This window comes from Phalacrocorax aristotelis, chromosome 15 (genome assembly GCF_949628215.1).
Source record: "Phalacrocorax aristotelis chromosome 15, bGulAri2.1, whole genome shotgun sequence".
Classification (NCBI taxonomy): Eukaryota; Metazoa; Chordata; class Aves; order Suliformes; family Phalacrocoracidae; genus Phalacrocorax; species Phalacrocorax aristotelis.
The window spans coordinates 15,044,984-15,060,211 of record NC_134290.1 but is presented as its reverse complement, the minus strand read 5'-3'; the positions used below and the strand labels follow the sequence as shown (position 1 = coordinate 15,060,211).

General features: G+C 49.7%; 1 protein-coding gene across 25 annotated transcripts in view; it reads right to left on the bottom strand.

The window, feature by feature from the left end:
• FBRSL1 (fibrosin like 1) overlaps nt 1-15,228 on the bottom strand; it is a 553,269-nt gene that overhangs the window by 42,660 nt on the left and 495,381 nt on the right. The gene's annotated exons all lie outside the window — the stretch shown is intronic.

The following is a 15,228-nucleotide window of genomic DNA, read 5'->3' as shown; positions in this document are numbered from 1 at the left end:
TTCCCACAGACCCTGCGCTCCCCAGAGCTGTCAGGCTGCCGGAGGCTCAGAGCAGCTGCCCTGAGTAAGTATGTTTTTTCCCATTAATTCATTAAAACCAAAGCCAGATTTCCCTTAGTCTAGATGATGCATGTTCCTGAAAAAATCCCACCCTCTTCTAAGCCCAAACACAACCAAGAGCGGCAGGAAAAAAGCAAGATATTCCCCATCATGGAAGGAGAGAAGAGGCGCCGAGGGAGCAGTCGGCCTCTCCGATGCCACACCACATCTCCAGGGACTCAAGCTTTGCTGCATCCACAAGATAAATCCACCTTCCCCCCCCTCTTCCCACAGCAGCACAGAACAACTCCCCCGTTACAGGCGCTGGATGCCGGTAAAGGTCTCCCTTTTCTTCCTCGTGTAAGGCATTTCCCACCCCCTCATTTTATAAATTACCAGAACAGACATTTAAATGTTCCAAGAGTAATCTGTACAGAGTATTTATGCCTTGGGCATTTTTATGCTCTACAAGGAGAGAAAGAAAAGGGCCTCATTTAATACCTCCCTACAGCACTCCCTGATCCTGCTCCTCCCCTGTGAATCTCCAAAGGCAAACTCTAGCGGTTCAAGGTTCCTGCAATACCCCAGCACTCCCCTCTCCCTTTTTAAGAGCAAGACGGGCTTTTAAAGCAAAACCTCGCTGGCTGACTGCAACAGGTGGCGGGAATTCTTTAAAGGAGAGAAAAAAATCATTTGTAACTAATAAAAAGAGAAGAAAATTCCGATTCCCGTGGTTTTATTAAGCACCTGCGGGAGTAATTCGGAGGGCAGGCACATCTGCCGCTTCCGTGTGCTTGGGTGGCTCCCTCGGCGCCCCAGCACCGGAGCTGCAGGACGGAGAGAATAAACGGCCTCTGCGCGCATGCACCCTCCGCCTCCCGCGAAGCCAAGGAGTGGGGTGCCTCTGCCGGCTTTATGGGGGACTTTACGATGGCTCTATGAGTCCCAGAGCCTGGTGGGCCAGGCTAGGGGCCGAGCCTGTCTTCTGCCCTGGATTTTGAGATCTAGCTTTACAACACAAACCTCTATCCTCTCCAACGTACAGAAACCATCCAATGTCTGAACAAAGTTTTGTGCTAGATCAAAAAGCAGGACTTGCAAAACCATCCTTGGGGCTTTGCTTTTATTCTTTAACAAACCCCTCACCTACAATAACTTTCTGATCCTCAATCTTGAGAGAAACATCACAATATACTGAGGCTAAAAATACACCTTCATCCCTTGCCTTATAATTGACACGTAACTAGAAAAGGACACCCAGGGACGGCTGGCAAAAGCTGGGTTTGCTGTGTGGCACTTTGAGACAGCAGCTCTCCTAGAAGGTAGGGAAAGAACCGCAGCCCCGGGAAGCAGCTCGCTCCCCACCTCCCCTCTCCAGCTGTGTGCCCGCCTTCCTTCTTCCCTTACTGTCAAAACCGAAGAAGGGAGAAGTGACAAGCTGGAAAGGCATGGCCAAGAGTCCAGGGTGAGACTCGAAGCACCCCTGCCGGGCTCCAAAGTGCTGATATGGCTGCTGCCTGTGTGCAGGGAATTAGGAGGTGGTCTCCAGGCCAGCTAAGAGCAAAGGAGGCAGAGGAATAGGTGTGCTTTCTGCAGAGACCTCAGGTACCGCTCCTCTTCTGTATTAGTTGGCAAGAACAAGGTACAGAAACATCCATGGCTAAGAGCAAATGCTGGAATCCAGGTTTATCCGGATGTGATCAAAGGGACGCTTCGCTATGATGTGGCCAACGCAGTTGTTTGCTCAGGGATTAAAAGGAAGGGATATTTCTTCCTATGGAGGAGGACCAGGAAATTAAACGTGGACTTGACTCAGATCTTGCTCCTTTCTCACATGGGTTTCTCCCACAAAGAGGGGGTGGTGGTGGGCTTGAATAGTCTCCAAATGTGACTTCCCTTTCCTCCACAAGTAATTTGTAGAGGAAAAAGGTCCCTGCAGTCTTCTACAGATATCCCACATTCTGGAGCGCTGGGCTTCTCCCTGTTTCTTTGCTTCTCCGTATCGATTTCACCTGTTCACAAGCTGCACTGAAGGTTTCGGGATGCACGTGCCCAGCCCTCCCCATGCAGAGCAGCTGGTGGTGTCTGCACGTACGTTTGGTGACACGCTATCATCGAACAGGTTTTCAGCCGCCAGTTCCCACAGCAGTGCCAGAAAGTCTATTTAGTTTGTAAGTCTACAAAACCTGGCATACGCCTTGACACAGTCTGAAACACCACGGCAGTATTTACAACCCTTCCAAAGAACCACAGAAGCATTTATCACTGTATGGTCAAGCTCTACTAGTCTCGTACCAACACTGGTCTCCTGGAGAAGGAATGTGTCACAAACAAGCGCCTACCTCAAGTACCTTTCGGGTATTCAGCATGTTGTGGCTGCACTGAATTAGTTTCTGACCAGAAAAGAGAACACTTTCTTCAATCATGCTGTTGAAATGTTTTCCTTATGGCCAAACTTCAGAAATATTCACCACCCGATATTGAGCTTGGTTTTTCTACGAGCTAAGGATCATAAAGTAGCCACGTGTTTAAACAAGAGGTCATTATCCACCAGCTCCGGGGTTCAGTGCAGGCTTCTAAGCAAAGAGCAATTTGAAAATAGAGCTGTTAAAGCACTAACAGTAATTTAGAGTAGTCTAAGTTTCTGTTTTACTGATTTTTTCAGGCTAAGATTCATAGGGCTATCAAATTAGCATCTAGCTATCTTGTTGAGGGGAGCAAAGTCAATAACCTAACAGGCCCATTTGGTTTCTCTTTACTGCTGCGATCGTGTAACTTCATCGATACGGAGACCTGAAGGCAAAGGACGCACGGACAACGCCCTGCGGCAGATGCCGAGCCTGTTCTGTGGGCCACGCAGCACAGTCCACCCCCGGCTCGAGAAACGGCAGAAGGAGCTGCTTCTACTCAAGACGCCATAATACCAAAGGTTTACTATTAACTTATTAGTTCCTGACACAATTAGAAGAAGGGAGATTTTTCAAAGGCGCAAAGTCAGCAATAGATTAAGCAAGGGTTTGACCCAAACCTTTAAAAGCCTTGTAACCACGCAGTTCACCCCACCGTAACCTGGGAGCTTTTCAGGACCAACGACAGTAGCAAGTAACAACATACGTTATTTAAATAAATGTGCTCTATTAACTCTTTGCAGAGAAATCTGCTTTACTCAATACCGACCTCCTCAGTCTCTCTAGCTTCATCTACCCAACGTGGTAAGACGAGCAGCTCCTCCACACCCTTCCCTCCTCTCCCTCTCCTCCACCTCCGGGACAGCACATCATTTGCAGCATCGGTTTGTGATGCACTCAGCGCTCCACGTCGCCAGACTGGTCAAACCCGCAGATGGAAGGAAAGACGCCTTTCCATCCCCACCTCTGGAAAGACGCAGATGTGGTAGGAAAAGCCCTGCAAACTCCCCGCGTTCCCTTTGAAACCCGAGGAGAACAGATGAGCAGCACATTTGAAATCAATTATGGCAAAACCTACTGCATTGTTCTCTCCTCCCCTTCCTTCTCCCCCGACCCCCTCATTGCAGAGCTTTCACTTGAACCTCTGTGGCGTGTGTATTTTCCTAAAGTCGCCGGGGCCAAAACGGTACAGCTGAGACATTCACAGAAGTCAAAGAAAGTGCAGAGCCAGGTTAGCGCACAGGGGTACAATAGTTCCTTAAGAGCGAGCGTCTCCCCCGCCACCACCCCCCCTCCTCCCAAACCTTCCCTCTCTAATGAACCTTTGGTGTCTGTCCACAAAAAACAAACATCAATCAGGCAACAGGCTGTTCCTTTTCCCCTGTTGCTAGTCTGAAATAACAGTCATCCCCCGCTGGGCTGGGAACGCCACTTCCCTCTCCAGCACGCATACGGGATAATAAGGGGGAGGCGAAGGAGGGAGGAAAACCCGCTCCGAGGTGCCAGAATACACAGCGAGCCGTGCCTTTCGGAGCCAGAGAAAACTTGGGAACACAACAGCTTTTGATTCCCCCTGCCCCACTGGGCACGTTAATTATTTAATAGCTGGCTTGTGAATTGGTGGTGGTGGTAGGAACGGGGTGGAAGGGAAATCAGGCTTTTCCCCCCCCGCCCCCGGTCCCTCCTTATGCTGGCAGAATAGCGTGCGCACACATACACGCGCGTGTGCGAGGCTTCAGGCACGCCTGGGAGCCTGCTCTGAGCCGTGTCCTCCCGCCGCTGCTCTCACAAGACCCTCCTTGTTGGCTTGGGACCGCAGCGGCTACAGACAGCATGGGGCTGCATCTGGATCGAATGAGCTACGGGGCAGAGAAACGCACCCTGTCTGCTCGCCGCTTGGAGGCCGATATTTCTCACGTATTATGACTGGGGGAAGGGCACTTCGGAGTTTATTTTGGATTTCAGCAGAGTTGGAAATGGAGCTGCAAATCAGAGATCGGCTTATGATTTGCAACCAGGGCTTTCTCTCTAGGTGTCTGAAGCAACGCTTTGGAAGGAGAGTGGGGAAAAGGAGAATGTAACTACATCTCATTTGGATGGAGAGGACTCACAGATGTTAGGAATATTTTTGATCAACAGCTTTCCTGGCACTGCTTGTGGTGGAATCCACAACCTTGACGGCTAGCTGAGTAAGAAAGCGCTGGCAAGCTCCTGCCTGCATGCAGGCGATTTGCAATGCTGCCAGTCAATATTTCAGTGAAAACAAAATTGCAGGGATCATATTAAAAGAGGGGAAAAGGAAAAATAAAACAAAACAAAACCCAGCCTTCCCTTTTAAGAGAAACTCTGATACGACCTGATGGGAAAGACCCTCCCAAATCACAACGCGCTCCTTGTTTGTTTAAAATTAACACACTGGGATGGGAGTCCTGCGGCAAGCCTGCGAAGGCAAGCCCGCCAGCAGCAACAGAAGCACGCTCAGCAAGAAGTGGCTTTACACGGGGACACCTGGGTGGCATGTTTAGTACAGGCCTGCAGGAAATGATGCAGAAAGAGGTTTATAGTTGTGTCCGTTTGGTGGAGGAAATGTATGCAGCAGGCACGGGTCTGAGCCAAAAACCTGGACCCAGTCCTCTTCAACCGTCGGGAGGAGAGGGGAAGGGATGGCAGGAAAGGAGAGCTTCTGCGGCAATATTTTCAAATTTGGGTCTGGGTGTAGCCACGCTGGCCTGTTCTAGGTTTAAAACAATGGTATTCTTGGGGCAGACAGCAAGCAGCGTAGCCCAGGCTGCACTTCTCACTGGACCGGTCTTGCGATGACCGACACAGGCTCTCAGGGGCATCTCAGCTCCTGGTACAGCTCACACCACCATTTGGGGTATCTTTAGAGCGTCTCTGAATTACTCCTGCCTCCATGGCTTGCAAAAGGCTGCTCTGTGGCTCACAGCCGCTGGAGTCAGGGGCTTTTCTGCCCTGGCCTCCGGACTAAGCTTGGCCGACAACACTGCCACTGTCAGTGGGGAGTCCTCAGACGTCTGCTTAAGGCTGCTTTACAGCATGTACTGCTGGAATGACATAAAGGTTCCAGAAACTGGCCTGTAACGCAAGATTATTTTGGGCCAAAAGGTACATTATGGTCCGAGAATCTGTTCGTTGATCCAATGAAAGGTGTAAAATAATCTGCTCCACTTTCGTTATTAAACTGATTGGTACAGAATGGAATGGACGTATTCTAGTTGTTGGTTTCAGGTTTCTAGCTCAGTTTTAAAGACCGGTTCAATAATAAAAATAATGACGATGTTCACGATTGTATAAACATTCAGCGCTCGCACTGTAGATTTCTTCCCCCAGCCATTAAGCCTGCATTAAATCAGGTTGTCTCTGCAGAGCTTGCACTGTGAACGCCTCTCACTGTGCCCAGAGAAGGCCAGCCACATAGGAAAGCAACTGGCTGGGGACAGCTTAGCTGTTTGGAAGCCAAATCACATAGTACTGAGAAAATTAAAATGTTAGCTGCTTCATCCAACAAGGCTGGCCCTTTTCTGCCACCCTGCTTTGTGGATAGCTTCCCAGGGAGCAGGCTCTGGCTTTGCTTTTGCAGTTTAACATTTACGAGTCAATGCAGTTCGAGGTGGGGTTAGCAAACTCTGATGTTATCTTTGGCGACGCTGCCTGGTCCTACACTTCCCAAGATGTCACAAGGACCAGGACTCATGGGCCTGAAGGGACAAACTCTTCTACCGTGGGTTTCACGCCATGAGACGGAGCGTTCAGGAGACAGATCTCTCTCAAAACCGGATCATCACTAAATATGGAGATACAGAATAAACTAAGCAGACACCAGCAGCAGATGCAGGTTCACAGACGTCTGCTTATTACCAAACCTCACTCCAGCTGAGACTTAAATAGCCTCCTTTATGCAAAACGGGAGAGGGAGCGGAATAGGAGGAAACTGGCAATTACACAATTTTATTTCCCTCCTAGCCCATTCGCTTTTCATCAGGTGGCTCTGCGCTCGCATACGAAAGGCGCTTGTGAGCGCTAAGTTAAGCACAAAGCCAGCTTGATACTTTCCTTTCACGGGAGGAAGTCTCCGTGTGCCCTTCGGGGTGCAGTGGAAAAACACAGCGAACACATTATTTTATATTAGTTTGAAAGTATCAGGAGTGCCTGAGAAACAGGGACTTCCAGGCTGCACCGACCCTTTTTCCCCAATGTCGCGCCTCTCCCAAGCATGACGGTGCTCAGGCCCAGGCACCGGGGTCTCAGTTTAACCCCTCCACCGGGAGTTATGTGTATGGATCCATCTGCAACCACCTCACCCTTGAGGAAAACCCACCAAACCCAACTCCTTCTGAAATTTCCACTCAAATTCTAGTGCCTTGACTGGCAAAGAACCCACCATCTCCCAGCGCCAGATGATGCCCATGGGCGCAATCAGGCTTTCCTGGCTCTGCCGCTCGCCTCGCTGATACCCTTTACGAATAGATCTCCAACAGGCAAAAAGTTAACATCCATTTCATTGGAGAGAGATCTGGAAGTCTGACTATTCCCTTATGGACAAGCCTTAAAGAATTTATTAGTGATGAAACCAATATGTTTCTTCAGAAACTTAATAGGGTTCCATAAAAATTACTTCAATAACTTTTAAAATTTAATGGCGAACGAGAACCTTTCCACGGGCTTTTTGAACTGTCCGACAGAATCCCATAGCAGGGATATAATTCTGCAATAAATTTTGCAGGACGGTTAAAAAAAAATATAGAAAGCTTTTAATTTCCTATTACCTCCTGTAAGACTTTGCCATCAATTTAAAGCAAATAAATGAACTAAAAGCACTGCAGTCACTTTCCTGTCCCAGGGATTTACAAGAAAATATTTACTGTTTGGAGAAAAACCCAGCAAATGAGAACAAGTATCCTTTTTAGAAACACAGACACGCAAACACAAACACTGTGCCAAGTCCTGCTCTCTTATACATCGGTGTAAGCCCAAAGAGACCCAGGGAAGTCAACGGAGTCGGTATGGCTTTATCTGGCTGGACCGAGCCCGGGAGCCGGGGCCAAGCACAGAGAGCAGCGGAGATGGAAGGAAAGCCTCACGCTGCGAGTCCCCGGGGCAGCTCGGCAGCAACATTAACAGGCTCCACGGGGAACGGTGTTCAGCCCTTGTTAGCAGGAAGGATGGTCAGCGAAGCACAGAGGGGAGAGAAGTGGCGAGCACACGCGTGCACGGCTCACATGGTTATTAAAGGAGAGAACGGCAGGAACCCTGCGGGCTGAAAGCAAGCCCCGAACCTGGCCTCCATCCTCCCCTCCCATGGGGCAGGCCTGGAGAGCTACATCACTTACAGCAGGGATTTCAAGTGAAGCTGATATATATTAAAACGAAAACAAAACACCAGAAACACAGCATGAATTACTACTGCTCGCCACACAGGCTGATTGGGACAGCAGGGTCCTGCTCATCAGCCGTATCCCTGTCCCCGGAGGAAGGCTTCGGGCTCTGGGGGGAGAGGAGAGGGAGAAGCAGCAACATGCTGACAGCATCCTCTTTTCCCGAAGTCCTGCTGCTGGATGCTGGGGCCACGCTGGGACTTACAGACCCCGCCAGCCTCACACACAAAAGAGTAACCAGATCCATTTGCAATTAAACAGCACACCCTGGTTTCGTTGATCACTCCCATTGATTGCCCAGAAGGAAACACAAGCTGACCTGGAGTGAGATCCGGCCCCCCTCCCCGCGCCGGCCTCCTTACCCCCCACCGCCACGTTGAATTACTTGTCGATCCTCAGGCTGCCCTGTTTTACGCAGGTGACCTGCAGCGGGCGCAGGGTTACCGTGTCTGCGGGGGTCCCTAATGGGCTGTTACGCAGCACAGGATAGCTGCCCACCGGTAACGCGCCAAACTGCCAACCGACGCGGGAACGCGGAGCACGGGGTGAGGAGCGGCACGGAAAGGAGCATCGGAGAGCTTAAAAAATAGAGCACAAGCCTAGGCTTCGCACAGCGTGGCGCACACCTCCGGCACACGTCGGGGGGGCTGAAGAGGAAGAGGACTCTCCTTCGTGAGGAGCAAGGCTGATTTAAATGGGGACATGGTGGCCACGGTGTGCTCGGGCCTGTACTAGAGGTCCAGGCACGTGCCCTCGCCCCACCCCACACGTCCGTATGAATCAGATTTATACCCAGCGTTAATTCGCTAAGAAACTGAAGCTTTACAAAACCTTACATGAATAAAACATGTCTCTGAGGTATTTTAAAAGCAGCATCGAGAAGACCCGATAGCTTTGTGGGGGTTGCAACTGCTGCTCTTAACATCACCGCCCTACAGCATCCTTCTGCTGCTGAGATACAACCTGTACCAGCATCCTGCAATCAGGGACAGCCGCTGGGCTACGCAGCACCAACACTTGCCACTTGGCTTTCGCGACTCAAGAGAAGAGATAAGCAAACCATAAACAAGGAGTAAAACGATGGTACCTTGCAACCATCCTTTAAAAGCCTGGGCAATGTAAACTACTACGTGCTTTTGGAAGGAATTCTTTTTTCTTTCTTTTTTTTTAATTCTGATTTACAGTTTGATGGTCCTTTTATCTACTTTCACATGAACTAAGAAAAGCCAGAATGTGCCTACTCAATCAATATGAGTTCGTGCTGGCGCATTCGGGATATACATTGCTTTGCTTTTATAGTTTATTTTAAATAAAAAGTATAATTAAAGAAAATAAACCACCCACTTCATAACATTTATACAACGAAGACTTTATTTATTTTATTTACGTTTTGGTGGGCAAGGCACAGCATGCAGTTAGCTTTCTGCGACACTTAACAAAGCCGCATTTGAAATTTAAAATCTTTAAGGAAATGAACAAATTCTGCGGAGGAAGGGCAGTCGAGCAGAGACCTCTTACATTACCCTAGGTAATCGTGCATATATATGTTTCTGCGTGCCTCTCCACTCCAAAAACATATCCACGACTTGGATGCTTTAAATCAAAAAGCAATTTCAGTCTGTAATACTCAAATAAATAATTAAACACATTTTATCTCCTACAGTATTGCTTCTATTTATTCTAATCCCACTGACAGGAATGCAGCAACATACCCCACATCCTTAAAATAACAAAACAAAAGGCAAGACACCAACCAGAAGGCCTGGAAATGTTTATAATTCAGCTTTTCAACTCTCTTGGCTGCAGCCTGAAGCTACAAAGCAAGCTCTGTGCTGGCTCACTTGAGGGAGACAGACCCTGAGGTAGCTGTGCAAGCCGCACGGCAAAGGGCGCGAGCAAATCCCGCCCGCGTGCATGAGGCAGCTCTGGCTTCGGGAGGCGTACAGCGCCCCGTTTGTGTTCAAGTTAATAAATTAACCACTTTTGCAGCCTAACTGGGTTTTACAAAGTTAAACGGACAGTGCAGTTGAGGTGAACAGTCTCTCCTACTTGTCCATCACATTTTCACAGACAGCTGCTGCGCATAGGGATGGTTATATCCTGAGCTACCAATAAATATGTGTAACAGCTAGCAGGGCAGAGAGTACAGTCCCGTTCCCAAAGAGGAGGCTGAGAGCTTCCCAGAGCCTGCAAAACCAGAGAACTGCAAGACGACTGGCAGACTGCACTTACTGCACTAGTGTGTGTTTGGTTTTGCGTTGAAACGAGGCTAGCTGGCTGTGACTTGGCTGGTTATCACGGTTACCCACGCTGCTTGAAAAATCAAAGTCCTCCTCCTTCTTGGGCCGCTGTATACTTCTGTGTATGCATACGCAAGAAAGCTAAAATGTACTCATCCAGGCAGTGACAAAATTAGATAGAACTCTTCAGAAAGAGGATGCTGGGATGGGCTTACACGCTGGATTTAGCGGTAGTTCACAGTATCCGGTGTTGCCGACCCCCCACGCATTTACAAAACACAAACCAGCTTTAAAGCGAGGTTAAAACCCCTTCTTTTTGACTGCCTGCTGGCTTTGAAGCACAGAAGAATAGGAGTTCCAGGCTCTTCTCTGTAGCCAGGAAGACTAAAGTCTAGCTTAAAAAAAAATGAAATTAAAGCTTAGATTTTGGTACAATCCTCCGAGGGCCTGGGTTTCCTGAAAAACACAGAGTATTGTATGCTTGTGATAAAATCTTGAGAGGTGTAACATGGGGAGCAGAGCAGCTGCAGAGCATCCTGAGCACTGTATAAATCCCAGTGACGCGGTTGCTATCTAAATGCATGCATTATTGATTTATTATTACAGATGCTGCTGTGGAAGTTTTTGCGTGCCTGTAATTATGGTGGACTCTTGTCCAAAGATTCAGCTGTAAATTATCATCCCCCCTCAAGTTCACCGCCTGGGCAGGTAATCACACACAAGGCAGTGACCTCATCAAAATGTAATCAGAACCTCGCGTTGAAACTGAGATCAAGAGATGGGATGCATTTCTGCTTTTCTTGCATCTCAGAGCCCACTGAGGACCCCACGCAAGAAAACCGGGAAAATTTATATCTCCCCCGACCTCCATTCGTGTAAACGCAGCTAACTGCCCGAGCGGGTGCCGTGAGGCTCGTTCTGCGTCCACGCAAACCTCCTCGCGACGGAAAGCTCTACATCCCAGCACAGGAAGGTAGAGGCTCTGAAGGAGAGGTGAACTTGATGACAGGAGATGCTGTCCCAGCCCAGACAGGGAGTCTCTGACCCTGCAAACTGGAGAGAGGGGCAGGGGGACAGGACCAGAGGCAGAGCAAAGCACACAAGCAGCGCAGCAAGCACTGGGAGACACTCCATTCCCCTGTCAGCGCTGAGCAACCATTAAGCTGCGCTGCTGCAAACCTGTGCCAGGCATGTTATTTTGAGCTCAGCTGCCTTTAGGTTGTTTTCTGCTTCACCGGGCACTCACAGGTTCCTCCTGGAGAGCTGACTTGCTGCCCTCCTGTCCTGCCCCTGTCCCGCTGCCCCTCCTTTCCCCTCTCACCCCATCTCACAGTAATAACCATCGTTTTTTAACAGCGTGTCCTACACTGGAGGTTTTGTAGTTCCAGCTTTTAAAATGATTTAGTGTGACAGTTTAGTGCTGAATTAATAAAAAAAAAAAGGAAGAGAAGAAGCAGAGAGAAAAAGGAGAGACAGTCCCCTTAAGGCAACAACATTATGGAGCAGGGATCTCAGAGGAACAAGGGTTCTTCTCTGGTTCAGATGTGCTTGTCAGGGCTCAGTCGTCTCTGAACAAGAAATCTCTCTTGCTGGCCCAAGGCACAGTTTTGTGGTCAAGAGGACAGAAAATAAAGGGAGGGAACTTCAAAGGACCATAAGCTGCATTAGCCCGCTGGGGCGGGTGGCTGTGGCGCATCCCATGGCTGACAATTACGACCTGCACACCGAGAAAGCTTGCCTCCCTCTTGTCAGAGGGATAAGACACAGGCTGAGAGCTTTAGAGCTTTGAGGATGTGTACAGTTCATGATGAAAGATAGCACTTCAAAGCCCTCCGCCTGGAAACCCAGGGAGAAGGAAGAGTAGAGGGTAAGCAATCTTTTTTTTCCTGGGGGGGGTTTGTGTGCATATGCAGGGGAAGGATAAGACTTATTTTCAGTGTCATTTATTATTGCTATGAAAATGAAGCCTTGCACTGTTTATGGAATCTCTCATTAAAAGGATCTCTAGATAAATCACTTGATAAACATTCATTAATTAAATCTCTCAGTGCACTTGGCTGACAAGCATTAGTCTTCCATTTTGCAGGTGGGAGAAATCAAGGCATGGAGCTCGGTGAGCCCCAACCAGCCCAAGGCAGAGCTGGGTCCCGGCCAGATGCTCTGAGCCACCAACCAGCTGGATTACACTGCTCCCTCTGCGCCCAGCTTGATTTTGATCCAAAGATAGGAGCAACGTACTTGGCTTCAACAGACTTCCAAGCCCGTGTCCCCTCGCTGCTGCCCAGGTCTGGCTCCTCTGTGGGCATCTCGGCCGAGGCTCTGGGGGCTCCTGGACACCCCTTTCATCTCGCAGGCGGCACCTGCACGCCCACAGCCTGCCCGGGGTTATGAACAAAGACACCTCTGCTGCTGCCCAGCGTCCACGTACCCTGCGATGGAGATCTTCCTCGTCAGGGCCCTTGGCCAACACTAAAGCCATTTGGGAAACATCTACTTTAAGAAGCCCGTTTCACCCTAACCCCAACAGTGACCCTGGGTTCAAAGGGCTGGGGACTCAGCAGGTCTCCCAGGCCGCAGCCGCGAGGTTACCGTATTAGAGAAGGCACTGCCTGTCCCTTTTTCCCTGGCATAGAGCAGGTCTGGAGCAAGGAGAGGTGGGAGAGGCTCAGCCGCCTCCAGCCAGACCCATCAGGGAAGCCCACTGCAGGAGGGAGCCAGCAGCAGGAATGCAACGCTCAAGTCCTTAAAATAGAGACTATCCTACCTCCTGACTTAAAAATATCATCCCGGAGGCAGGCAAAGGTCCTCCCAGTGACTCAGGGGGAAGGTCCCTCTCACTGACCACGCATCTGCCCCCCATCAATCACCATCGCTCCCTCTGCCTCATCCGCCCACTTGGAGACAGCGGGACAGATCCGGCTTTCGCCTACGCCTCCCCTGCCCTGCGTGGCACTTGCCCTTCAGAAAAAGCAAAGGACTGGCTGGGAGATACCTGTGAGAAAGGAGCTGCCTGAGAGAGCAAACAGACCTTTATTATTTGTTTATCGATTTATTCACCGGGAGGATGTAACAACCGGCTCTCGGCAGCAAATGCCCTTGTAACATTGTGCTGCAGCGACAGGTTGGCTAAATAAATGCTTTTCTGCGTCAGAAAACAAAGACCTGTGAGCAAAGCAGATCAGGGATTCTCTGCTTTTACTTTTAATTATTATTTCCTTACACAGAGGATTTAATCTCCTCTTCTCCTGGAAGCTGAAAGTGCCCCCATTCAGCCTATTTCACAGCTGTGACTACCGAGGTCACCCCGGGTCAGGACACCTCTCCCCACTGCATAAAAGCCACCGGTCCCCGAAGTGGACATCTAGGCCATGCATCTGTTGTTGCAGATGAACTGGTGTCAAAAGGAGGAGCACCGCTGCCGCCGCCCCGGCAGGGAGGGGGCGAAGACAAACGCTACCCAGAGAGTCCCAGACAAAAGACGCTGCTCCTCGGGCCTTTTGTGGCACTGTGAAATATGGTCAAAGGTTACGTTTTACAGCTGTTCCAGCCTCAAATAAGCGAAACCCATCTATCTTAATACTTAATTGCATTGCTAAGCTGCTGATAAACTAGGATGGCATAAAACAAATACGCAGGGCCAAACGCAACCCCAGGGAAAGTTTGTGGGAACGGGGAGTCGCACCAGACGACGAATCCACTTTATTGTGTTTTAAAAGCCTGGTTACCTTCAATAAAAGCTGTAGCACAGATGCCACAGATTCGCTAGTTAGGATCCCTCCAAAAAGGCCGCAAGTGTTTACAAAAGAAGGGCATAGTGCAAATGCCCAGGGGAGAGGACGAGCACGTGCCGCGCCACGCGTGTGCCCATCAGGAGACCGTGCTGAGCTAATCCCCTCCCCGCGCAGCCACCGCGGCTCCAGGCCTGGAGGACACGGGGCCTTAAATCAACGCTCTTATCTCACAAAAGGAATTTAAGCGCGACGCTTTGAAAGTCACTTTCTCCCAGCCATATGGCATCGCGGAGCCTGGTCGTGTCGGAGCGGCGTTCATTTGCATATGCGAGAGACAAATCTGGCTCTTGCATTGCGGAACGACAACAGGGCGAGGGGTAGAATTTAGCGCTGTTTGGGTTTCTGCACAAAATCTCAACGAGGCAAATTTATCTCACCTCTCCTCACAAGTGCCAAACGCCAAGGTACCCCCAGCAGAGCTCGCCCGCGATCGCAGCCCGTGCCGACTGGCAAGGCTCCGCCGGTACGGGGCCAGGGTAAAAGAGAGAAGACCGAGATCAAAATCATCAGCTGAACCCAAACCTTCCCAAAGCTGGCAACATCTACACCCACAGTACACCAAACAGGAACAGGCTTAAGTTATAGGGATATAAACAGCAGTGAACACAAACTTCAAGACAGCGAATTCACAGCCATTCACACATTTAGCTTCCTGATAGGGAGGTATTTTGAAAACTCACGTTGCTGAGCGGCACCGTGATATGAAAGGGTGGGAGGATCTCGGGCTTCAGCACGAGGAGGAGCCAACGAAGCTGCTAACGCTTCAACATAAGCCTCTCCAGCAGAGCTCTGTGCCATGCATTTATGCAGGATGGCAAGATTTTTGTTTTGCTGAGCCAGTGCCGTATGGGCAATCTGGTTTGCCTTATCCGCGAGCCAAGGCTGAGAGAAGAGAAATGCTCGTCCCCACCACCGTTTATTTAAACTTCCCTCCTTCCCCCAGATAAAGCGGTGTACTTTCGTAAAAATATCTGCAAATGTAATAACATAATGGGCTTGTCATCGGTTTCCACATTTGGCATCAAAAACCTGCAAAGCTTGGAAAGACAGAGAATTCCTAATACTTACCGCTGCTAAAGAGCCCAGCTATAAACCGGGCCTGGATCCAGGTGATGGAGCACACAGCCACCAAAAGGCCTTTCCATGGCCAGCACCTACTCCTACACAACTGCAAATTTCTCCTTTCTTGGCCCCCTTGAAATAACGCAGGAAGGTTATTTCATCACTTCTTATTAATGGGCCTCCTCTCACCTCTTTGGGGGCACTTGCATGTCCCTAGTGTTCATTACGGCTCTGATCTGAGCTCAGCGCCAGGAACGCGGCGCAACAGCCACACGACCTGACAAGCCATTCA